This window comes from Salminus brasiliensis, chromosome 11 (assembly GCF_030463535.1).
Source record: "Salminus brasiliensis chromosome 11, fSalBra1.hap2, whole genome shotgun sequence".
Taxonomy (NCBI): Eukaryota; Metazoa; Chordata; class Actinopteri; order Characiformes; family Bryconidae; genus Salminus; species Salminus brasiliensis.
In genome coordinates, this window is record NC_132888.1 from 9,625,185 (window position 1) to 9,650,024 (window position 24,840).

At 40.0% G+C, this 24,840-nt stretch overlaps 1 protein-coding gene across 3 annotated transcripts in view; it reads right to left on the minus strand.

Moving 5' to 3' along the window:
• robo1 (roundabout, axon guidance receptor, homolog 1 (Drosophila)) overlaps window positions 1-24,597 on the minus strand; it is a 314,173-nt gene extending 289,576 nt beyond the window's left edge. For 2 of the 3 annotated variants that reach the window (XM_072691600.1, XM_072691598.1), the window contains exon 1: window positions 24,376-24,597. The gene's annotated coding sequence lies outside the window, so the exon portion shown is untranslated. The remainder of the gene's footprint in view (window positions 1-24,375) is intronic. The other variant, XM_072691599.1, reaches the window with a different exon arrangement.
• Window positions 24,598-24,840: the final 243 nt, after the last annotated feature.

Below are 24,840 nucleotides of genomic sequence, written 5' to 3' on the forward strand. Positions count from 1 at the left end.
AATTTCCTAATTGATACCATATTTCTCTTTGAAATACATCACAACATATAATAATTATATATTAGTAACTGTGGGAACTATGGTAAACAAGTTAGTAATAAGACCATCTGAGTTTCAAATACAAAACCTTTAGGGCTAGCACTTAACACTGCATTATGAGCTGAACACAGTGGTGAATATAACTACACCACCTTTCCTTTGCACGCACACACACACACACACACACACACACACACACACACACACATACACTCACACTCAATTTCTAGTTTCTCTATTTCCCTCTGCATCTTCCTCCTGCCCATAATGGCATTGCTGTGGAAGAAGCTGCAGAATTGTGAACTGGAATAGCTATTCTTCTGCTCTTATCATAGAGCCCAGAGTAAACACTCTCTCACCCTCTCTTTCTGAGTGTTTCCTGAGCAGAGAATTAGAGTTGTGGCTGAGCGGGGCGCTATCAGATTTGAGCTATGGGCCGACTCATTGTCACTCTCCCCTCTTATCGCTCCTTATTTCCCCTTAGTGTTGCAGCAGCCTGATAGAATTATGTATTGTGTCTCTCACAATTGTGCAATTTGCATGCAGTGATGACAGGCCCATTTGCCACTAACTGGACGATAGAGGGCAAGTATCATTTTATCCCCGCTTTCCTTTTTTTTTTTTTTTCCATTTCCTCAATCTTAACGTACACAGCTGCCTATCCTACTAGTGTCCTGTTGAGGCTGGAGGGGGGGTGGATGGAGAGAGATTGAATTCTCTCTGATAATTGTGTCAGATAGGCAGCCAAAGCACCTTTCACAAACAATCAGATAAATACCCAATTACCAGCCATGGGATGCTGGTGACAGGAAGAGAGCAAAGGCCTTGCGGAGGAGGACCAACGCAGGAGAAAAGATGGCCTCCTAACCCTGTACCGAGCAGGTACAGCTGTAGACAGCTAAGAGTAATTATTCCATTTCTTTTCATTAATGAAAGGATTAATTCATGATAAAGAAGATTTATAAGGAACACCTCCTTCAGCCAAATTGCATGCATGTATACAGAGCCAATTAGCCGGCAGCAATGCAAAACAGAGAGCTCCACGTTCCAATTGCACACAAAATGCATCAGTTTACGTGTGAATAAAAAGCTTAATTAAAACTCTTAAAAGTACTTTTTCACGCATGCACTTTTACACAGGAATCTAACACTAATTAAAAGTGACGGGGTGGAGTGTGAACACAAGACAGAGTTGAAATCCCAGTAAGACTGCCAGAGCAATCTACCTGCGAAAGACCTAGTAAAATTTCAAGTGGGCCGAAAGTGTTATTACAAACTTCTTCTACCAAAGAATAGCCCCACCAGTTTGTACAGAAGTCCCTGCGGTTACAGAGTAAAACACTTTAGTGTGCAATAAGCCTTACTGCATTAAGGGGTTATTAAAAGGTTCTTTGTTCAATGCTGTCGAAAAACTACTTTTGGTCCCGTTAAAAACATTACAGTTGGTAGTTTTTCACTGTACCATTTTGGTACCTATATTTAAACTTAGAGTACACTGAATGTGACCCTCATTTATGATGCAGCCGAGCTGATACATTCAAAATGTATTGGACAATGAAAGGAACATTTATATAAGTCAAGTAGGATTAAACAAATAAGATACATATAATAATTAAGAGTAAATCTCTAATTTAAGCAAACCAATAATAAATATAGTACAAAATAGTGAAAATATATATATAAGCAGTAAACAATAGATAAATAAAAGACTGTGTGGAGGTGGTTATAGACTAAGAGTTCAAAATGAGTGTTAAATGAGTACACCAGCGAGTAAACTCAAGGTCACTAAAAGCAGATTTTTCCAGTTCAGTAAAAACCCTTGGTACCTAAAGTGTGATCCAATCACTAGAGCAAGGCTGGTAAGTTATTTTCACTGGGCATTGTTGTGATATACGGTGGCATTTGGCCAGGAAGTGCTTTGAAAATAAAAAGAAGCCAATGTGTTTCTTGACGTGCGGTAAGAGATGACCGACCAACCTTTCATACAATATACAGTGATGTGAGTTGTAGGGGTCACCAGTACTGAATCTTTAAGCAGAGTGATGTACAGAGTCTAAAGGGTTCAGGGTAGCTGAAGACGGTAGATTATCATATCACCATAATCCAGAACAGACAACAGTGTTTTCTTGTGTGTACAGGGAAACATGCCTTGCTTCGATACAGGACGTTTTTACCCCAGTTTAATTATACACTTGTTAACATGGTGCTTATACTCACCCTTACCACGTCAAATCCTTTCAGATTTGTGATTTAAGTATTAAAATCAATGTTAGATGATCTGGAAAACAGCATACATTTCCACATTCCACGCTTTTTCAAACATGTTTCTTTCTCCATGTCATTATTACTTAAATAACCACACCAGAGTGCTGAGCATGTAAGGCTGTCACTGAGCAAACCAGATGTAGCATTTCTGGCAAAGCCCAACCTTTCTGCAACATTATCTGTATTTTTACAGTTGAGTTTACAGTTTTCACACAGGAAACAAAAAAGAATGTGACGGGAGTGTATTTTGTACAGGTCAGATCAGGCCAAGTTTGAAGAACAGGAGTTCTTCAGAAGCAGCTTTATGGAGATCTCGGCCCCTAGCCAAGCCAGAGGCAACAATGGCAAGGAAACACAATTCAGAAGTGGCAATTCATGTTGTTTAACAGGACCTTCATGGCCATGCATCCCAGTAAAATACCATTTAATGTAATAATGCAAAGCCTGATAATTGGAGGTATAAAGGTATGCTAGGAATGTGCAGATTTCTGAGTGTAAGAATGGCTGTAGATTTGAAGACAGATCATATGCAGTCCCAGTTGTTAGCAAATACGTATTGGATGGATGCATCCTCTTACATTGTCCCATTACTGAACCTTGAAGTGAGATTTGGGTTGTTATTCAAAAGAGCATGGCAGATAACAAGACATACAGTACTTCCTACAGCCTCCAGGAGAAGCTGCCATGACAAAGAAGACTCAGCTGCTAGAAGAAAAGCACTCATAGCTAAGCCATAACAAGATCATAGAGGAGGAGAGGAATCTGTGCTCTCTTCTGATTCTCTTTCTTTCTCTTTTATGGTGAATAGTGACAGAGCCCCATGTCAACACCCTCCCTAAACCCTACATGCTCTTCATGACTGTTTCCAGACACCCACCACATAGACTCAGAACTCACTAACCTGTCACTTCCTTTACCAAGGCGCTTTCATTTGGAAAATGACATGACACTATTTGCACATGAATAGGGTTCCTCACATCTGACGAGGAGAGGTTAGTGTGTTAAAGTTGGGGAGCTTAGCAGGTAAATCATTGGGGGGGTCGGGGGGGGGGGGGGGGGGGCATTCAGAGCGCTTTGAGAAATCAAATGCACTTCAAATTACCTCTGACAACACCCACTGTTCCTTTCAGCTTAATCTCCCTCCTTTCATCTTCCAATTTGTGCCTCTGGAGCTACCCAGAACTTTCAGCCAGGGGAGCAAGTGAGAGAGGGAGACAGACAGAGAACAAAGGAGCAGCTAGAAAAGGGGAGCACATGGTTGATGGGTTGATGTTGTGCCAGAGACAAATTACAAAATGACCTGCAATTGTTAGCGCTTCTGACAAATTATCCTTGGTGTCCTTTATGATACAAATGCGTCCAACTGAATAGTTTGGATTGAGGAGCCGAGCAGAGCGCCACAATAGCAAAGCATTTTATCCTAAGTATTCACTTTCCCCCCATGGACCACGGAGCCGAATGTGAGGATGGCTGGAGGTACAATTAGCCCGACTCGGACCGCCCTTCAAGCAGAAGAATACAATTCACAGATGGGGGAAAGTGCACTCACTGTGATTCCTTCTCCAGTTCAATAGCAGACCTTTCTTTCTTTCAATCTTTTCAGGGTTTACAGTCGGTTCCTGAGTCATGTTTCAGTTACCCTTTGTGTTCTGCTGAAATTATGAGGATGGGCAGCCGTGCTTGAAATACAAAGCTTGAACACTAAAGATCACGCTATTTCACTTAGCTTTAAAATCACAAAACCTTGTATCTACATTTTCACATTTTTTACTTTTTGATATAATGTGAATCTGACAGATGCTCTTTACATTGAGTGAAAGTATCATGATGAATTGACCAATAGAAATGCTTTAAAATGCTTCAAAAGTACAATCTGTTACCACTGATCTCCTTTGAAAAGTAAGAAGCTTTCATCCTTCTTCTGTAAAGTTGCCTTTTTGGAGATACAAGGCCTTGGCATGGCAGAGATGATATACATAAACCTCTACACCAATCAGTCATAATATTAGCACCATTGATAGGTGGACAGTGGAACCTGTCAAGTGGTGGATATATTAGGCATATTAGACAACAGTCAGGCGATCCATGGAGGCCCCACCACTCAACTTACAGGTCCTAAAAGATCTGCTGCTATCATCTTGGTGCCAGACACCACAGGACACCTTCAGAGGTCTTGTGGAGTTCATGCTTCGAATGTTTAGATCTGTTGTGGCTCAATATTAGGCAGGTGGTATTAATGTTATGTCTGATTGTTGTACATGAACTTATTTGTCCAAAAACCCGTTCAGAGAAGAAAAAAAAAATCTCATAAACGCAAAAGAGGTTATGCTGAATGCGGAATCAAGCAATCGAGAAAATGACATCGTGTTTGAATGCTAGTCGTCTGTCCAGCACTCTATAAAACAGCAAAGCCCTGCTGCCAAAGCAAAACCAATTTCATGCCCTTGCTCTTCTAGTACACTTTTACTGTAATCCTTTATCAGCATCGCTAGGCCGGTCAAATGCATCAGTAGGCCAGTCAAGCTCATGTCTTGGCAAGTCGCTTAGCATAGCGATGAGCCCAGCGCCTTGCGATTGCATACTCGATTTGCTGAATCATCAGCTCTGGCTGAGCTCTGCTCTGCAAATGTGCATCTCTGATGCCGCCATGATGTTAAATAAACAATTTATTTATTTATTTTTTGCAGTGGCAAGCTTCATTACCCACCCAAACAGGGCACGGTGGTGGTAAGGCCACTCATGCAGGAGAAATGCACTGAGAGAAGGCACGAACATCCCAGGCTAGAACTGCAGACGAGAGGACAATCTCCTTAAGTGAGCTCTCAGCTGTTTTGCTGTGTCAATGTCATGTGTGTAATGGATGGGCCGCTTCTGCCTGCTCGCCAGCATCCCGCTTCGGTGCTGCCACTGCGCCTCGTAAAAATGAGGGACAGGATCTAAACTGCCCGTGTTTACAGTGCATTATTCTTCGCCCCACTTCATTACAATAAAAGGATTAACCTGCATACTGCCATAAAGTGATTGGTGGAGGAGGGGGCCACTACACCGTGCCTTTCTCTTCACGTATATTACCTCCTGTCTGCCTGCTGGAGTGTCGACACTAATCATGATACACACATGCGCGCATACACACATGCACCTTCAGGGGGCTTTAATCCATTGGGCCACTTGGGACAATGTATGAGGAATATAAATGCAAAGTCATCATGGAGCTTTTACCGCAGTAGCCGCATGGGGAAGGATCCATGCACACAGTATAGATCTGTAAAACAATGTTCTGAAAGTGAGCTCTATTAGACTGAATCTGTACTGAAGGATACAGTAAAGGCCAGAGCACACCGACCAAACACTCTAAGACAAAGTCCAGCATTTTAATCCGTGGCTCATCGGGTCAAACACCACCGAACCAAACAGCAGATCCTCATTATTAGAAAAACAGGGAATGATGAAGACTTTTATGTTTTAAGCTCTATTCAGACGGGATTAGATTTACATGGGGTCCTGGGGTAATTTCTTCTTTCACAGGGACTAAAGTTATTCCCGTCTGATTTGCCCATGTCTGTTTTCTCTGTTGTCCTCTAAGAAAATTCTGACTGAATTACCTACTGTTTTTCACTGAACTCAGTGATATATGATAATTTTAGACGCATCCAGATTTACATATCTTTATTTTTACAGACATCATGTCATAAAAAGGTTTTTTGGCCGCTGCTACGCACCATATTTAGTCTTCAAGCACACGTATCAGAGCTCCTCTGATATTAAACACTTTACGAATTGCCAAAGAAACCATCGACTTTTTAAAAAGATTAGCTTCACCTTATAGACAACAGCTAAACAGGACTGCATCTGTTTAGCTGTTTTATATTGCTGTTACTAATTATAATCTTCAATATTTGAGTTAAGGATCCAACTATATATTTCCACTACACTAACCAGCACCTTTATTAGGAGCCCTTACCTTGTAGGTCTATCCTGTTGCTGTAAACTTTGAGAATGTAGCCCTTGTTCTGAATGGGCATTTTATATTAGTCACCTTTCATCAATCATGAATGGTGAGTTTCTGACCACATGATTGCTGCTGAGCTGTTTATTGTTTGGGTTGTGGACAGCATGGTATGAGTTGGATGTTTGCACATCTCAGAGTCACTGTGAGGTTAATAATGGTCTACTACCAAAAATATCCAGCTCTGTGGTCTGAAACTGACCACTGATTAAGGGCTAGAGGTTGGCAGTGTATGGGAAAAGTGGGCCTACAAGCTAGGGCTTTCTAACAAAGTCTATTTAGTATGCAGTGAATGTAGTTTAAAATATTTTGACATCACATAAAATTTTGAAGATTATAATTAATAACTAATAGATCAGTTTTGTACTGCCTTTATATGAAGGGCTTTTTGACTCCTTTTGGAAGTCAAAAAGCCTTTTTGGCTCTATAAAGAACCATCAACCACAATGATTTCTACACATATGAAGACAGGTTTAACTAAGCAATAACAATTTAAGCATTCAAATACTTCATTAAGTTGTCATGTTTCCATACAGAATCATTGCCTGTAGTACAGAACCCCTGAAGAACCCATTTAGGAGTGTGGAACTCACCCCAAAGTCATGATGGATTCCTGTACAGTGAACAAAATCTTCTATTACTCCTGCAGGAGATGTTTGGGGGATTTATTTGACAGCACTGGAGCACTGCAGACCCTTATTAGCAATATAAAGGAAGCAGCAGGAAGATTGAAAATGAAGATTAATTTTGGGTAAAAGCAGAGGAGCATGCTTTGCCAGACAAGGAGGCTGAAAGGTCTTCTCCCCAGACGCACCAAGCTCGGTTATCCGTCATCTCGTGTGAGCTATCGAGGAAAAATTAAAAGCTGATTATATCATGGATGGAAAAGTGGAGTCCTGCACCCTTATAGCCCACACCAGGCCCCCATGTTACTTTTGATGAATTAGTCCCAGCTGACTGCCAGGAGGAAGAGAGTTTGCAAAAAAAAAAAAATAATAAAAAAAAAACACAACTTGACATGTTTCTACTTTCCCCAAAAGAGATGCTGTTATAAAAAATAATTTCACTAAGAGATCTTCCAACAAAACAGAGATATTTCATGGAGCTTAAAATCTTTGGAGCTTGACAACAAAGCAATTACACATGTAAACTCTACGTGTTTAGAGACACGTCACGCATTGAGCAGGTGGGAGTAGATGTTGGAGATTCCAAAACTGTGAGTAAAAACAATATTTGTGATAACAAATAGCAAGATAACAAGATAACAAAATAAGCTTGAAAACATATTTAATTGCGCCATAGAGAGCAAGTGAGGATGAGTTCAATCTTATACCATGTCAGATCTAGCTCACTTACAAGTTACTGTTAATTGGTCATAAATGTATTCTAACAAAGTGGATTAATGGTAGACCACCCATAATTAACCCTTGGCATAATACAATTATGAAAATTCTTCCATTTTGAGCCCTTATGTGCTAGAAATAAAGGTAACGGTGCAGGTAATGCTCTTTCTTCCTTTCTAGTCTTCAATGTCACATATGTTAAATTGCTGAATGTGCTCAGGTTTGTCGAGATGTTGCACTGGACAATGTTAATATTAAGACAGCTGGCTCAGTTTGTTTGGACGTGTTTATATTTGGCTGCAGTATCTGTAGTATGCTGTTCACTCTTCTGTCTCTTTTTGGAGGTGGGAAGTGGAAAGGCAGCTGTTTGTTTGTTTTTCCTTAAATAAAAAACAAAACAAAAAGCAAAGTAATCAAAAAAGAGATCTTTATGTGATACAATAAAAGAAGAATCACTAGAAGAATCACTTTCAAGTCCATAAAGATGTTCTTTAAAAGAACCGTTTTTGTGAATAAAAGTATAAAGAACATCTTTAAAGTTTAAAGGATCTCTACATAATGTAAAGATTCTGGAAAGAACCTTTAACTTGGTCTAGAGCCTTTACATCACGTGAAGGTTCTTAAAAATGCTCTTAAAATTTCCTTTTCAAGGTTTTTCAGATAACCAAAAGTGGTTCTTCCATGGTATCGCTCAGCTTTTTAAAAAAAGACTGTGTCTTCAAGGAGTTACACGTGATTCAGTGGCATTGTTATCCAGAACGCGTTGTGCTGTGCTTTCTTCGACCTTCAAACACATCACTTACTGCAGCCACTGAGTGCCAGTGGCCTGTTCCTGAACGCACGCACCACACTCACCGCTGGAAGGGATTTCGCATTACTGCTCAATTCCAAGGTGTCCAAAGTGCTCTGCCAGGGCAGGCCTCATTTGGAAGCAGCCCGAGTGCTATTTGGCCACTGTGATTGGATCAGCAGGAGCAGGAACAAAGCGGCCTGGGCTTTCTTTTGTGTCCCTTTGTGTCCCCCATGTCAGAAGTCCACAGCACAAACAATGGAGCAACTGCCACGGCAGCTAAAGCAGTCATTATCTTGAGCAAGGATCGCTGGCTTTGCCCTGCTGCAATCATAACTCTAATTAAGAGAGCTGCTTTGTAAGCATGGAGGTTATGCAATGTTAATTGTGCGTGCACCACGCAGCAGACACATCCCTAAATGCCACTTGTCATTGTACGGTTCTAGTACTTGTCATTGCGCTGCTGCTGTGCTGCTGGATCCCTCCCCAGAGCACTGCCACTCACAGTGGGATGACAGCTATAATCTAATATATATGTATACACCTTTAAACACACATATACAGTATAGCTGTGTATATGCCTGATGCATATCCCAACACACCACTACCATGTAGGGATGGTCTGCCATTCAAATAATAGTTCTGTGGTCACTAATCATGAACAAATTGTAAAGGACAACAGATGGAATACAGGCCAATATATAAGGTACTGTAGGTGAACCTTACAGAGAGACTAGTTAAGTATAAGGCAGGTCATTTCTTATGACGTAGATGTAAAAACATACACTTCCCAGTTCCACTGGTTTACAATAACTGAGCAGTCCAGTAACGTTGCTAAGCTCGTCATAGTACTTGAACAGTACCAGCTCATACCAGCTCTAATAACACAACCCTACCATGCTACTGTCACATCTGTGCTAAGAATAGCAAACAAAGAGCCAGAGTTTCTGCCTAAAACCTATCTATTGCAGCACAATTTATTAGCCACCCTCTACCCCATCCATCAATGGAAAGGAACCATCATACCATCAACACTGTCCAGATATTATTTGTGTAGTGGATTATTGTTGGTATAGCAGTGGTGTATGGGGTTAGTGTATGTTGTACTGGTATGAGTGTATCAGGCACAGTGTAGGCAATATACCTAGTAAAGTGCACCTACATAAAATATCCATTAAGGGTAGTTACAAGTTAGATTACCTAATACACTGGCAGGCATACTGTGTGTATATGCACTATATATATATATATATATATATATATATATATATATATATATATATATACACAAAAATACTGATGAGCTGAAAATGACTGTATCCTGATACAACTGCTACTGCAAAGCATCCTTGTAGATCTTGACTTCAGTATCACTCACAAATAGTCAACTTTGAGGCAATGTGTCACTCATAGATTTTTCTGATCAAGCACTAGAACTTTAGGTACAAGAACATACAAGGTACAAATTCAATATGCAACAAGAGCTGACAGTGGCAACTAGGGTTGATCAGTATAATGGTAGACCCTAGCTCTACCTATAGCTTTGCCGATGTGCATTTGGCAGAGGTGGAGGAGCTGTGGAAGTATACAAGAAATGTAAACAATATACAATGTATACAATGTAAATGTAAACAATATACAATGTATACAATATACAGTATACAATGTAAATGTAAATGTAAATGTAAGTATATTGACTCGTTATATCACAAGCGGAAAAATGAGCAACAGTAGTTGCGAGGTTAGTGAACTATCTGTGTCAGGGAAATGTGTCTCAAACCAGTCGTAGCCAAAGAAGGAAACGTGTCCAACAAGCACTTCTATATACATAAAATAAGCACCTTCTGTATCTATGTGGTTCTCGAGGATGTATTCTCGCAGTACATCTAACATTATTATCTGGTAAGACTATTCACTCAAATGTGTGCCCTCAGATATGAGACTTCATCCTCTAAAAGTGTGTAATGTGAGCCTCAGTTATGCCAGGTTTACTTTACACGACTTTGAGAGTCATCAGAGCGAACATGTTGTATTGTAATCAGGAATCTAGGTGGTTGTGGTTTGGTGGTTGGTGGTTAGGATAAAAGGTCACAATTTACAGGATCTTTCACCAGGTGGAAACAGTGAGGGGTCTGTCACACACTTTGTCATGATTCTTTTTTTTTCTTCCAGAATGGATGTCCATAAGAAATGAGTAATGCAAAATGTGTGCTGATTGGCAGAAGAAAAGAGAAGAATATGGATGAAAAAATTGATGAAGCCCACTGCCTTCTCCTCACCCTGTGTTTTGCCCTTTCATTAGCAGTAGCTAGTCGGTGTACTAATTTCCAGTCACACTACTGCAGACAATCTCTAAAAAATAAAATCATGTACCATGAACCTGGCATATGCTGGAACACAGTCTGTACTGTGGTGTTTGGCCTGCTAGTGAACTTAGTTTAGCCTAGATAAATCACTAAGCACTATTTTGTAACAGTCTTTGCAATGTTATCATTCCTTCTGTTCCGGAATTCAATTCCATTGGTAATACACTGTTAAACACTTGCTAGCCCAAACACACAGATGCAGTCAGGCTGATGGTCGCCCTTGTTCCGCCGCTTGCGCACAGCATCACTCGTTGACTACAGCACATTTGCTTGTTCCTCTGGGATATGACAAGTACAACAGAATAGAACAGCTAAGCTTCCCCAATTAGGGCTATCATACATAAACTTTAATTACCCAGGACAGACTGATTTGCACTTGTTTAAAAAATGTATTCAAATTACGCAGATTACAAATAAATGGCATTTTCTCTAATGAGGCAGTATCCCACACAAGCTTGATTAAAGTTAATGCGTTTTAATAACACAAAATCCTCAGATTACTTCTCTCATAAGCCTTAGTTAATTAGAGGGCTGGCGTACCGTGTGCGAGCACACTATTAATTATTACAGTCGCACACTGGCAGGGCTCAGTACCGATTTTCACCTGTTCCACTCAAGCGCTTCAAAAGGACACATTTATCAAAGCTACTGGTTTGTTTGCAAATACTGCGGCAAATTCAGATGCAACGACTGTGCCAGCATCAAAAACACCCAGGAGAATGTCACATGTTAACCAGTTTCTCCCATGGTTTCAGTGCAACAAGACAAAGGAATGCAATTTCTGATTTCCATATCTGCATTCATCAAGAGTTAAGCAGGCTTTTAACACAAGCTGAACACTCAGCAGCGCTCTGCAGGGCCTGAATTAGCTTTCTGGTGGTGTTCTCCGATGGCATATTATCATAAATTGGCTTATTACTTGCAGGTTATTGAGCCACTATAGTGACTAATTCTCTGTATTTTGGTTGGAAATGAATCACTTTTTAATTTGCTTTCGAGATTTTGTAGATTAATCAGTTGTGCCAGACAGTGTATGTGACTGTTTTTTATGAGAAGACCAGGAGAGCAAGAAGAGAATGGAAAATGGCAGGAAAATGGCAGCAGACAAGCAAGGACATCATCTGAGGTGTTTTTATATCCCCTACTGAGCTCCCTCCTCCCTTTTAGTTAAACAGAACCATAAGAAATGTTGACCTCTGTACCCCCCAACCCAAGAGGTCAGAAGGTTGCTACCGGTCATTGTGTTTACAAAAAGCACAAGGTCAGAGCCAAGGACTGTTCTGTTTGGTTTTTCTTGAGACGTGCCTTTACATGAGACATGATAGATAAATCCTATAAACAGTGATCATACTTTAGTGGCCCTTGGAGGCCCTAAATTGAGGCCTTGCAGAAAGTAAGGTGGTTAAAGGACTTCATGTGCATCTGTCTTTTAACAGCCACGGCCTATTTGAGTATTGTTGCTGACTATATGCATCTCTTTATGACCAGAGTTTACCCATCTTCTTATGGCATTTCAACATGATAATCCACTATGTCACAAAGCAAATGCCATCTGAAACTGGTTTCATAAACACAACAATGAGTTCAATGTTCTTCAGTGACCTTCCTAGAGATCTAAATACAATACAACACCTTTGGGATGTGGTACAATGGGAGATTCGCTGTACGAAAGTGTTTCTGAAAAATCTGCTTGAATTGCATGATGCAGTCATGTCAACAAGGAGCAGAATTTCAATGGACAGTTTCAAAGATCTTGTGGAAACAATGACATGAGACACAAGAATTGGGCTTTTTGGGAGCAAATGGATGAGTTTCATGACTTATGACAAGCGTTTTTCCATTTGTCAATGCACCTCAATGTGCCACACAACATTTTGATAGTACTACATTAAATTCAAGCCATATTGAGATTACAGAAACCCCTGGTAGATCACATGACTTAAACTTTACGCAAAGAAAGGCATTTGGTTAAACAAATAAATGCTAAGGCCGGGTTACCTCAGCTAATGTTACCGTCCTAGCCCTGTACAGCTGGTATCTTTCAGCTTGAAAACAGACAGTTTACAGTGGTGAAACATGCCGTATGTATAAAAAAGCTTGTTTTGCAGTCTAGTCTCACTGTATTTCATCTCTTAAACATATTTCCTAAGTTTATTACTTTTTTTACATTCTCCCTGGGGGGGTATGTATAGTTTAATGGAATGGCGTAATGGCAAGCACACCTAACTACACCAGTAAAAGTCCTGGGATAAGACTACATTCTCCTACCTGAGTAACATGACTCAAATATAAGTGGATAAGAGCATCAGACATAATGTTAAAAGCCAGGGAAGAGATGGAAAGTATTGGGCCTTGTCCACCAATATCTTCCTAAGAACTTTCTTGAATTTGTTCTTGAGAAAAGTCCGAAAAAGAAGTTTACATCAGATTCATGATGTGTATATAAAGAACAGAGTTATTCACAGCTCACATCTTATAATGATGGATCCCACTGCCCTTGTAAATGAAAAATGTCCAAATCCCAAAAACTCTGGTGAATGTCAGATTCTCTTAGAAAACTGCATAAGTGGATTTAAAGAAAATATATGTTTAGGTTGGAAAAAGGCCCAGTGTTTTGTAGTAAATCTAAACTCAACCTTAATCCAGTAGGTTAATTGAGGATCCTCCAAACATTCTTTTAAGTTTGTCCAGCTTCACAGGAGTTGCTATGAAGTAATGCAGTTGTTGGCAAAGCATGAGCAGATCGATTCCAAACCTTTTCAAAAAGTAAACTTGAAGAATCAAATGAGTGAATTAGAAAGTCGAACTCAAACAGGTCTGTGCTGAGTTTAAAGCACCTCCCTGAATCAATGAATCTTAATTTATTATTCAACAGACTCCACTGCTGTGCAGTACTACAAAGGAAGGTTTCTGCAGGAAATAATCAATTCGTTTTTATGCTCATCCCCTGCTAAAAAGTCATTATTATTATTAGCATTATTCACATGGAGATTTGCAACACTGTGAGAGGTAAAAATCAGTCCATCTGTTGTGATTGTGTTTAAATAGTTAAAGAAAGTGCAGTAGCATCGTTAATTCACTTTCCAACAAAGGTATTTCACAGCAGGCACTGGAACGTACTGACTCATGCTCCAACAAGCTGCTCAACGCCCTCACACACACATACACACACAGGGCACCCCTGTCTCCTACACCCTGATATAGATAGATATCCCTCCCTGCTGATTCTGAATCCACACTGGGTCATTTCAATAAGCAGCGAGGGCCCAAGGCTTTGGCCAGCAGTCAGGGAAGCGAAGGCGGCCTCCGTCATCCATCTTAGTTACAGTGGAGTCAGACCTGCTGACACACATCCAGACAGATGGGGGTGTAGCTTATCCAATCTTGGCCTTGTTTGTTATGATACTACATTAAAGGGTCTAATAGAGCATGTCGGGAAATACAGAAAATATCACACCGGACGGAGAAGCTTTGAACATGTGTAATGGATGGAGAGGGTGGTTTTTTTTTTTTGCTTTTTTTTTTCAAGGTTAGTGATAAGATGACCTTGTTGAAAGTTCTGACCCTTGACCCTGACTAGCTTGAAGAAGGTGCTTGACTATTATGGAGGGCTGGGATTAAGACAGAGGGTCACTTGTGTTATCACAGAGATCGCTACCCATAGTGAGACTACTCTTAGAAGGATGACCAATGGAAGGGGAAAAACAACTGCCATTAGTTCCGAGCAGAGTGGGTAAGCTGGCCTGAGCTTACAGCACATGGTAGCTTGGATCCCACCACACTTCAACACTATGCAACAAAACGGAATGACAAGGCAGGGAAGTAGATCTTACACAATGCAGTCAGGTTGGTGTGGCACAGTTATTTCATTATGGATTAGGAATGACCCAAAGTTCCTAAATGCACAGTTACAAATAGTTTTATATAATACCAAACATAATATCATCAATGTTCAATAATATAGTTAATAATATAGTTAATTATTCATATTTTTTATGAAGATATATATAAATGTATATGTGATTAGATTATATTCTATACTAAAAAAGTTATACATAATAATAATAATAATAATAATTATTATTATTTAGAATATATATATATAGAATAAAATGATAAACATTTGTAATATTTCTAATATTACATTATATAACTCTATATATAACTCTATAACTCTACCTATATAAAAAAAATTGATACATATTAATTTGAATTGAATATGAATTTATTTTAAAATGTAATTAATAAGGATCCTCAAGTGATACCAAACAACAGAATGTTAATGTTATGGCTGATTGTTGTACATTTCCATTTGAATATGCAAGTAGTCCAAGACCACATCCATAATGCAGTTTATTTTTGTTTAAACCTAGAAATGAACAACTGTACTTTTCATAATTTCAAAAACAAATAAACTAAAAGAAAGTTCAAGTAAACAAATAGAATAAAGAAGCACTGTTGAAGAGTCTGCTCTATTTCTGAGGAAATATTCAAATGTATGCAGATTTATGACACTGACTCTGGTTTATGTTAACACCTTTGTACAAAAAGGTAATTTCATTTTGTCTCATCTTTTCTATTGAAGTGCTCTAAAGTGATCTGAATGTTCAGATGGTTCTCAGGTGGACATGACACTCATTAGAAGCTTTTACACAAGCCTGTGGAGTCCATGCCAGCTTGAGGTGTCATTAAAGCAGAAAGCAGACACGTCACCAAATAGTAAGAAACTCTAATATTCAAGTTAGCATTCTGGCACTCTGAGGATTCTTTTAAAGATTTTAAAATAACTGCATATGCAAATTGTTATACTGATGACATCATTTGTAAGAAACACACTGTATTTTATTATAAAAGAATGCACAATATAACGATATACACTTTATAGGTCTAGAAAGTTTGGATCCCACTGTTTATGTATGGGTATATTTTCTGTATGTAAATGTCTGCAGATTTCTTCATGTCAAAACTGTAATGAGCATTTTACTCTAAATGTGAGACATTTCTTTATTATTTATTTATTTATTTATTTAGGAGCAACAGCAAGCAAGATGTTTTGGCTGAACATTAAATTAGATTTTTTTAACACACTTGCACATGCATCTTTGTTCTACAGGACAGTTTGCAAGATAAAGACAGTAAAAAAGGTTCTTTGCAATACTATAGAACAGGGGTGAGGAGCGTCAGGGCTAAATTCCTGTAAATGTGGTGATTTTCCTGCTCCAACCATGACTTCATTCATCTGTGATCATTTAACTCAGTTAGGTTTTTTGGTTTAGTAAGTGTCTTAAATTACCAAACGATAGGCCACAGACTTTAAAAGAAGCTGTGTCTCATTACAGAACTTTTTAATTGAGTTGTTTTAATTGATCTATTTAGAGGAACATCTATTGAAAGCGTCTTTAGGGAATCAAAATCAGTTCCTCTGCGGCTGTCTTCCAAAGAATGCTTTTCACCATTCATTTTTAAGAGTAAAAGGCTAGGTCTTGCAGTCAAGGCAAACATCCCTAATCTAAAACTAATCTCACCGTTAGACCTAACTCTGGCCCAAAACATGTTTTGCTCCCAGGACAACTTTCCCCTCAATGCCATTCATTTACCCCTGCCAGGACAAACTGGGTCAGGCTGAGGCTTTTCTGCTAAACTAGGTGGTGTGGGTTTGAAAACTCAGCTTGATTCTGCCTACTGAGTACAGCCCCAGAGCTCCCAATGTGCTAGTGGTACTGATCAAATCAAATATTTACCATCATAACAGTAATGTGGAATGTGATAAAACGGTTGTCGGACTGTGTGTTAGCTTATGCAGTTCCGCTGACCTTGAAGTGAATGTGTGTAGGGTGGTTTAGTTTTGATGGATGGCTTATCAGTTTACACAGTCCGCCTGTCTCATCCAACTCTATTGTCTCAGATAAAACTGTAATTCACTGCTTCTGCTGGGTCTGGTTCTATGAGACTTTGTGTGTTAATGTTTGCAAGCAGTGGACGACACTCATCCGATCATACGGATAAAAAGAAATCTAGTTTATTAGACTTGTAAAAATACATAATTCACGTTTGTAAATTATTTGTCTTGGGTCTTATTGTCTTACTAGTATTATTAGTTGTTGATGTCACACACAAATCTTGTATTTCCATTTTTTTGTTGAAATTTCATGATAAATAGATCAATAGAAATGCTCCAAAATGGCTTGTAATGTACTTTAATTTCCATTACAAGTTAAAAGTAAGGTTTTTACCACCTCCTGTAAAGTTGCCATTTTGGAGATACAAAGTTTTTGCTTAACAGCAACATAGAGCCTCTTTACACTTGCCATTAACATGCATTTTGTATCCGGACAGTATCTGGATCTTCTTTGATCTTCTTTGTTTACACTTGTCATTAAAATGTGTCTCCAGTGTGATTAGATGAGATCTGATTTTACTTTCCTTCATAAAAAACACAAAACATAGGTAATTTCTGTTTCACTTCCTATAAACAACGGCTTCTCATCAAAACTGTGCTGCTCTGGGGGACTGTGGACAGTTTAGAGGAACAGCTGTGGTTCTAAATCGCTGTGGAAAAATAGATGGTTCTCACATTCCCGTAATCAGAAAATGATTTAAACCACAATTATTTGAAACAAACTCTGTAATCCTACCGATAAGTAACATACAAACACACACACAGGAGAGAGAGAGTGAGGGAACCGTATTTCTGCTTGGCTGACGGAATCAAATTCTGTTCACAATTGTATTAAAAGTGGACGAGATTCGTCTCTGACCACCTTCAAATGTGGTTTGAGTGATGCGATCACAATCCGATCACAATGTGTCCTGGGGGTATTTACACCTGGCTTTTTATGCAGTGTTTGTGCAGTGTTCACATTCATGAACATTCAGCCTGAACATGATGATAATATTGATTATTTTACAGTCTATAGTCTCTATTCTGGGACAGTACAGTTTACACTGATTAGATTCATTTAATTGAAATCTTCCATGATGGTCTTTGATGATGAGAGGCACAGGGGTGGGTTTTTAAATCTAGGACTCAATTCTCTAGAGAAGGCAGTGGATTCACAGAAACAGCCGAATGACAAAGCGGCCCTTTCCTCTCAAGGGATGCGCGAGCCGCTTTGGCCACAGTTCACACGGGCTGCGGGACGCCCAGGAAAGTCCCGACTTACAAAGCACATTCAAGAAGAACCGAGGATGAAAAACACCCCAATTATTTCTCTGCCTCCCCACTGAGACCCAAGCTGTTTTATGACATTAAAACCTTTTAAATAATGCAGCACTTTGCTGTGGTAGAAACACAAAAAAGGGAGAAGACATGTTTTTTCCAAGAGGTTAAATGTTTGCAGGCTGTGGGGTTCTACACAGATGGTGTTGTCATTTTCTCCCTGATTGTAGAGCTATATCACCATAAACACATTCTAAGCTGAGGTGCTTTAGGGCTTGCTAAAGGCTAGCTTGCTGAAACATGCTGGAATAATGATTAAGACACAAAAGGTAGAGTGCTAATATTACTGTCAGTGCTGAGCATTTCAGGACTGTCAGAGAACACAAGGGAACTGGTTTAGCACTGTGTCTTAGTCATACAAGCCATTGGTGTGATGTTAGCAGCACTGCTACTAAATTAGTTATAATAGCAAAACAAATGAAATTATACTTTAAAAAAAGACAATTAATCAATCTATTTCCTCTGATAATAATAATAATATACTATATTAATATATGGTCAAAAATATTAGGAGACTTGGGATTTGTCTCTCCCCAAATCAATGATATTTAAAAACAAATTGCTGGAGTAACTTTCTCTACTGTCCAGAGAAGGCTTTTTCTACATTTTGCGGCATGGCTGTGAGGATTTGATTACATTCAGCAACAAGAGTGTAAGTGAGGTCAGGATGTTGGATGATCACCATCCCATTTCACCCTTAACTCCCCAACTCATCCCAAACGTAATGGATGGCGCACCATCCATTATTCCAGAGAACAGAGGGGGAGTTATACCCCTGTAGCCTAATAGGATCATGTTTATCTGCTCCAGATAGTCACACTTCCTATTCTATTGGCAGTACTTCTTTACAGGGACTACATAAGGTATGTGTGTGCATTTGCACATCTGTGTCAGCAATAGGTGCACCATAAAGTAGCTAAATGCACAAACATTCACAGACATTTGGACATAGTGTATATAATATGTCCAACTATAAATATAAAATATGGTATATAAAACCACTACAGTTATAGTTATAAATTAAGGCCTAAATAATAGGACTTTAATTAAATAAAAGCCATCATGGCAGAGTATATGAATGCAGCCCTATGTGACCGATCAACATGGCTGGATTACACACAGCACAGGGGTCAGGGTAACCTGGTCAGAGTCATTCCCAACACACAGCCACACATATTCCCTCAGGCATGAGCAGACATTCAAGACGGGAGACGATTCAATCAAACTACCCCAGAGGAGCATATCCCCTGTTGCATCCTGGGCAGCTAATAAAATCACCCCCACCAAAAACAAAAAGGTCCATAGCCCCAGGCTTTTTTAAAAACGTGTTGTTGGGTTGAATACCAATTAAGTTTGTCCTGAATGGGTAAGTGACTAAGCAGAAAAGTACAAGCGTACAGAACATTGGTGGAAGGTACTGTAATATAATTCCTGCCTGCTTAGGCACCACTGCTCTCACCAGAGAAGCCATGTCGGTCATAAACAGTTCTCTAACTTACCCTGTCCTGAGACATCATATCTGATTCCAGTTCAGTTCATTCACTCATAGCTGTATTAACCTAATTATCTGGACAGTATACCAGATTAACACCTGGCTATGGGAGGCGTTAAGCTCAAACTTGGGGGGTCTGATCGAGGTCAGATCATGTTCTCACCACACATGAAGTTTTGGGACCAGGCCGAGACCACCTTCTGTCAAGAGCCTCTGTGAAGTTGTTTTGGTTCACATCCAAGTGCGATTACTGTGTTTACACCTGCCCAAATAAATCACAGCAAGGCTGAAAACGAACCAGACCCTGATTTAACCAGACTAAAAAGTGAGATGTGAAACCCCCCTTCAATATCTAAAGAACCCTTATATACTGGCAAGGATCTACACTACTTTAAGGGTCCTTAGAACCTTTATACTATATGGAAGTTCTGAAGACTTTAAAAAAGGTTCTTCACACTCATACATCTCTTTCACAAAATGATTATCCAATCACCCATCCATTAGAAACTTCTTCAGGGAACCAGTGGTGGTTCCTTATGTGGCACTGTGCACAGAACTTTTGGCAGCTTTATTTTTAAGACTGTAGACTGAGGCAGTGCCGGTTGTACAGGTATGAAAGTACAGATAGGAAGAGAATAATAACACATGTCTCTTTCTGAAGTGCACCCAAGCCTGTATTTACCTTTCACAGCTGCAGCATTCAGAGGATCTGAGAATGAATAGTATACACAGTGAGGGCTCTCTGGACGGAAACATGGCTACTGGCTGGAGAGATTCATTTTGCTGCTGAGAGATATCTTCAGGACAGGTAATCAAACCGTGTGAGTATTTATCATGACCATGAGACAAGCCAGCACTGAGATTGCCAAGCCAGCCAGGCTTGCTGGGGTAAATACATGTTATGAATTCATGCAGGCGAGACTGATATTGTGAAGCTGTTTATGTGGGTATTTCTAATAAGCATGTTTAGTAATGGAAAACGGAAATGATGGGAAAATCGAATGTGCTCTTATGTGGGGTGCTTTTAATGTACTTACAAACACTCTACATGGTTTTTGGGGAATATTTTTTGGGGAAAACTTTTAATTTCCATTCAAAGTAAATTAACCTTTACATTACAAGGAGGTTATTTTCACACTTGCACATCTCATTTATGAAATGAGATCATTATTGCAAATTAGATGTACAATAACCTTTTAGTGATTCTTCTGCAGCATCGCTTCAAATAACGTTCTTTACTATTCACAGTAATGTACTATAAACAATAAAAATGTGTGGTTGTCAAAAAAGTATAATGTAATGTCTTATTCATTGTGACTGCATATTTTAATGCGTTTTCATGGCAACCACATTTGCTGGTATTTTACAGGTTTATAAAGGTTTATATATTGTTCAGTTTATACGTGTCTATATTCTACTGCATAAAATAATTCACTCCAAATTAGATGTAAAACAAACTAATGTAGTTCTTCCACAAAACTGCTTAAAAAACGTTTTGGTATATTTAAGGGTATATTGGAAAAAGAGGTCCTCAATACCTGCAGATCTGATTTACAAATGTAGTTTCTAAAAAATCATCTAGTAAAGGTTGTCTCTTTGCAGCAGTGGCTTAAAAAAGTGTGGCATCTATGCTGTACAATCATGGAGCACACTCTTGGCAAAAGGGTTCTATCTAGTACTGAAAAAGACTCGTAACTTGTGACGGTGCTATACAGAACCATTTTTAAAGGTTCTATTTCAGTGGTGTTCACCCAGCTGCAGGAGAGCTATCCTCCCACAGAATTTGGATCTAACCCCAATCAACCCCACCTAAACCCCACTTAATCCAACTAATGACAGCCTTCAGAAGTCCCTGACTGGCTGAATGGGCTGTGTTTCAGCAGGAAGGCAGCTATCCAGACTAGGAAGACCACTGTTCTACATGATCTACAAAAGGTTGCAAAGAACCCTTCAACCAGGCAAATAACCATTTAAGCATCTGAAAGGTTCTTAAAGTTGTCATGTTTCTGTCAAGAGTCGCTGTCTTTACTGAGAAATCCTTGAAGAATCCTTCAAGAAAGATGGGTTATGGTCAGTGCAGAAGTGGGCAGATATGCACTGGTATACAGTACCGGAACTTCTACATTGTGCTCTTTGGTGTAGCAGGAGTTTTTCCTGCATACCGGGGATTTCTGACAACTTGCTGGTACTTTCATGTCAGTGTCTGTCTTTATATTCTGTGTAGGATTTTTACAGCTTTAAATGTGTCTGTTTAAGTTCTTGTATAAGTGTCTTCTCACCACCACCATTGGTCTGAAGGTACCCACATCTACATCAAACTGCTTCACAGAGGGAGGGAGAGGGAGAGAGAGAGAGAGAGAGAGAGAGCGAGAGAGAGAGAGAGATGGTGATTGACTGCCGCCTAAAAATGCCTGAACACCAAGGTAACACTAATCAGTAATAGAACCAAGCTATTCTGAAAGATCCAAAACTAAAGGACCAACATGTAAATAAGGGGAGTAGTGTCACCTTTCTGTTACTTTAAGCACTGGTTACGGTGTCAGGATTTATCTTCAAATCAGCCAAAGATTTTATATCCATGTGTCCATGATATTGGGCTGTGCATTCATGTTTGTAGCCCTCTGGTTCGGTTACACATAGCAAATGAAGAGAAGATAGAAAAGAGATTGAAATCTTGCGAGCCTGGCTCAGGTCCAAAGCCATCTACTGGGGCATGCACTCCAGAAATTGGCATGGCGGACAAGCAGATTCAGTGAGGTGAGGCACATGCCATGGTAGAGGTCACACATGGGACCAGTGGCATAAAGATGCCGAGTGCCAGCGAGAAATAGAGTATTTTACACACCACTGCTCCACCTGCTCTCCAAAATCCCCCAAATTCACATTTTAATCGAAACCCACAAGGAATACAAGTCACAGGATTTAAAACCAGTCACACTTTACTGCTCCCCAAAAGGCTCCCTGGCAGGCTGGTATTAGAGGGAAGTTCCAGAAAAGCACTACATTTCAGGAGTAAACAGCAGAAAGGAAGAGTGCACTCAAATTGCACAGCGGTCTTGCAGCCAGTGGGTTTATGATAATTGTGAATGAAATCAAATTGCCAGCAAATGTCTATGTGGCTGAATGGTGCTCTTTTCACTGAAGCATTTCCACATGCAAAGACAGGCAGATAGGCTCACTCACTCATATAATGTCCCTCAAAGCACTAGCAGTTTCCCATAACTCTTTTTTTTTTAAGTTAACCGATATTTCTTTTCTTTTTCTGAAATTTTACTGCCTCTAACAGACACTCAGTATACACCCTTCAAAAAGGGGGTTCACAAAAGATTCTTTAGTAAAGGCAATGATTCTGTATAGAACAATTAGAATACTACAAACCTTGGGGTCTACGTACAACATCTTGCAAATGGTTATTTAAATAACTAAATACAATGAAATAGTTCTGTACGGCACCACAAAAGGTTCTGCTATTGTGTCAGATAACTATTTTCAATATTATATAGAACAATGGCAGTGCAACAAAGCAGCCACATCTTCACAGAAAATGGTTACATTAATGTTATGAGAGCCATTCATGTCAAAGAACCATTTTCAGTACTATGTAGAACCATGACAATCCAATAAGCCAACGAAATCTTGACCAAAAAAGGTTCTACTGTTGTTATGAGTTAAAGAACCATTTTCAGCACTATGTAGAACCATGACAATCCACCAAACCCAACCAAATCAAACGGTTCTTCACAAACAAGTACGACGTCTTACAAATAGTCAAATAACCCTTTTCAGTACTAGATAGCACCCTCTTTCCTAAGAGTGTACATGCACTCATTTTCATGGAAGACCCTGGAGTGCTGTTTCTCTTGGGTACAAAGCCGAGCGCAGCGCAAAAGGCCACATTATAATCACTACATTACACAAACCGTGCACGTTGTGAGATTGATGATTAATTCATGGGGCTATTCTTCATTTTATACATTTATGAAGGACATTACCCATCCAATGGAAACACCGTGCACGTATTCAGCGCACACCCCTACTCTTGCCATTGACACGTTTAAACTTTCAGCACCACGGTATGGGGACAGCTCCCGATCCAGAGTCTACAATGTGGAACTTCAGCGTCTATTCTTGGACTTCTGGTTTTACTGGGGGCTCATAGATCATATCACTACACAGCCACATAACATAAGAAGTGACCCAGACGCTGTTAAAGACCGTTCACTGTATCCAAAACCAATCAGCAAACACTGGAAATGCACTGCAAAAATACTCAGCATGCTAAATCCAAGCAAAAAGTTGAAGCTGCATGCATGACCTGGACAAACCAAATATTCTGTCAGTTTTCCAACGCCAGAGCCTGCAAGTCTGCAGTCCTGAACTAGCACCTATACCCAGAAAAAAAGAAACCCTTGGAGAACCTCTTTACATGCTGCACCACTGGTGGATTACAGATGAATACTGACCTAACTCTAATGGTCAATTTCAGACAGTGAGATACTTAAAGAGTGTGCTAAAACCACAGGACTTTCAGTGAGAAATCAGGCTCATCAAAGCATTTAAACAGCACGTGCTTGCCTGCCTGCCTGCCTGTCTCCAGCGCATGATGCTCCAGCGCTGATGCGCAGCGTCCTGCGCTCAAACTTATCCGCACAGCGCTGAAACGGAGCGCTCTCCAGGGCTGCTGACATCCCGAGAACTGGCAGCACCTTTCCTCATCCTCGTTTTCCTCATCCTAACCACGACAGTCTCTCCTCTTAACTTCTTTAAGTTTGGTCCCTCACAAAGCGCCAGCCTCGCGGCTCCTGAAACGCGCTGCGTAAAAACGCAGTCTGAATGAAAAACTCTTAACACTTACCCACTTTTCCTGCCCGTAGCTTCCCGTTGAACTGACCCCAGAACAGACCCTACACCAGACCGCACTACACTTCCATGTCTTCAGCCAGACGCGCGCAAACTTTCCACACTTGGGAGGCTTCGTCCTCACCTGTTTCTGGCGTTCAGAGACACGGAGAAAGGCAGAAAAGGCAGAGGAAAGCAGAGTCAGGGGGAGGAACCACGCCACGCTGCTGAAAGAGCGGTTCATCAACCGCATTCACAGAGGAGGAGCTGGAGTGGGATTTGTTCCCCTACCCGTTTTCGGGAAAACCCCGCCTCCTGCGCTGGGATTGATTAGTAGTGCCCTGCAGTTAATGATAGGATTAGCTGGTAGTGCCCCGCCTCCTGCGCTGGGATTGGATAGATGTGCCTTGCTTTCTACGCTACGATTGGCTAGTGTCCCGCATTCTGCCCTGGGATTGGTTAGTGCCTTGGTGCTTATGTT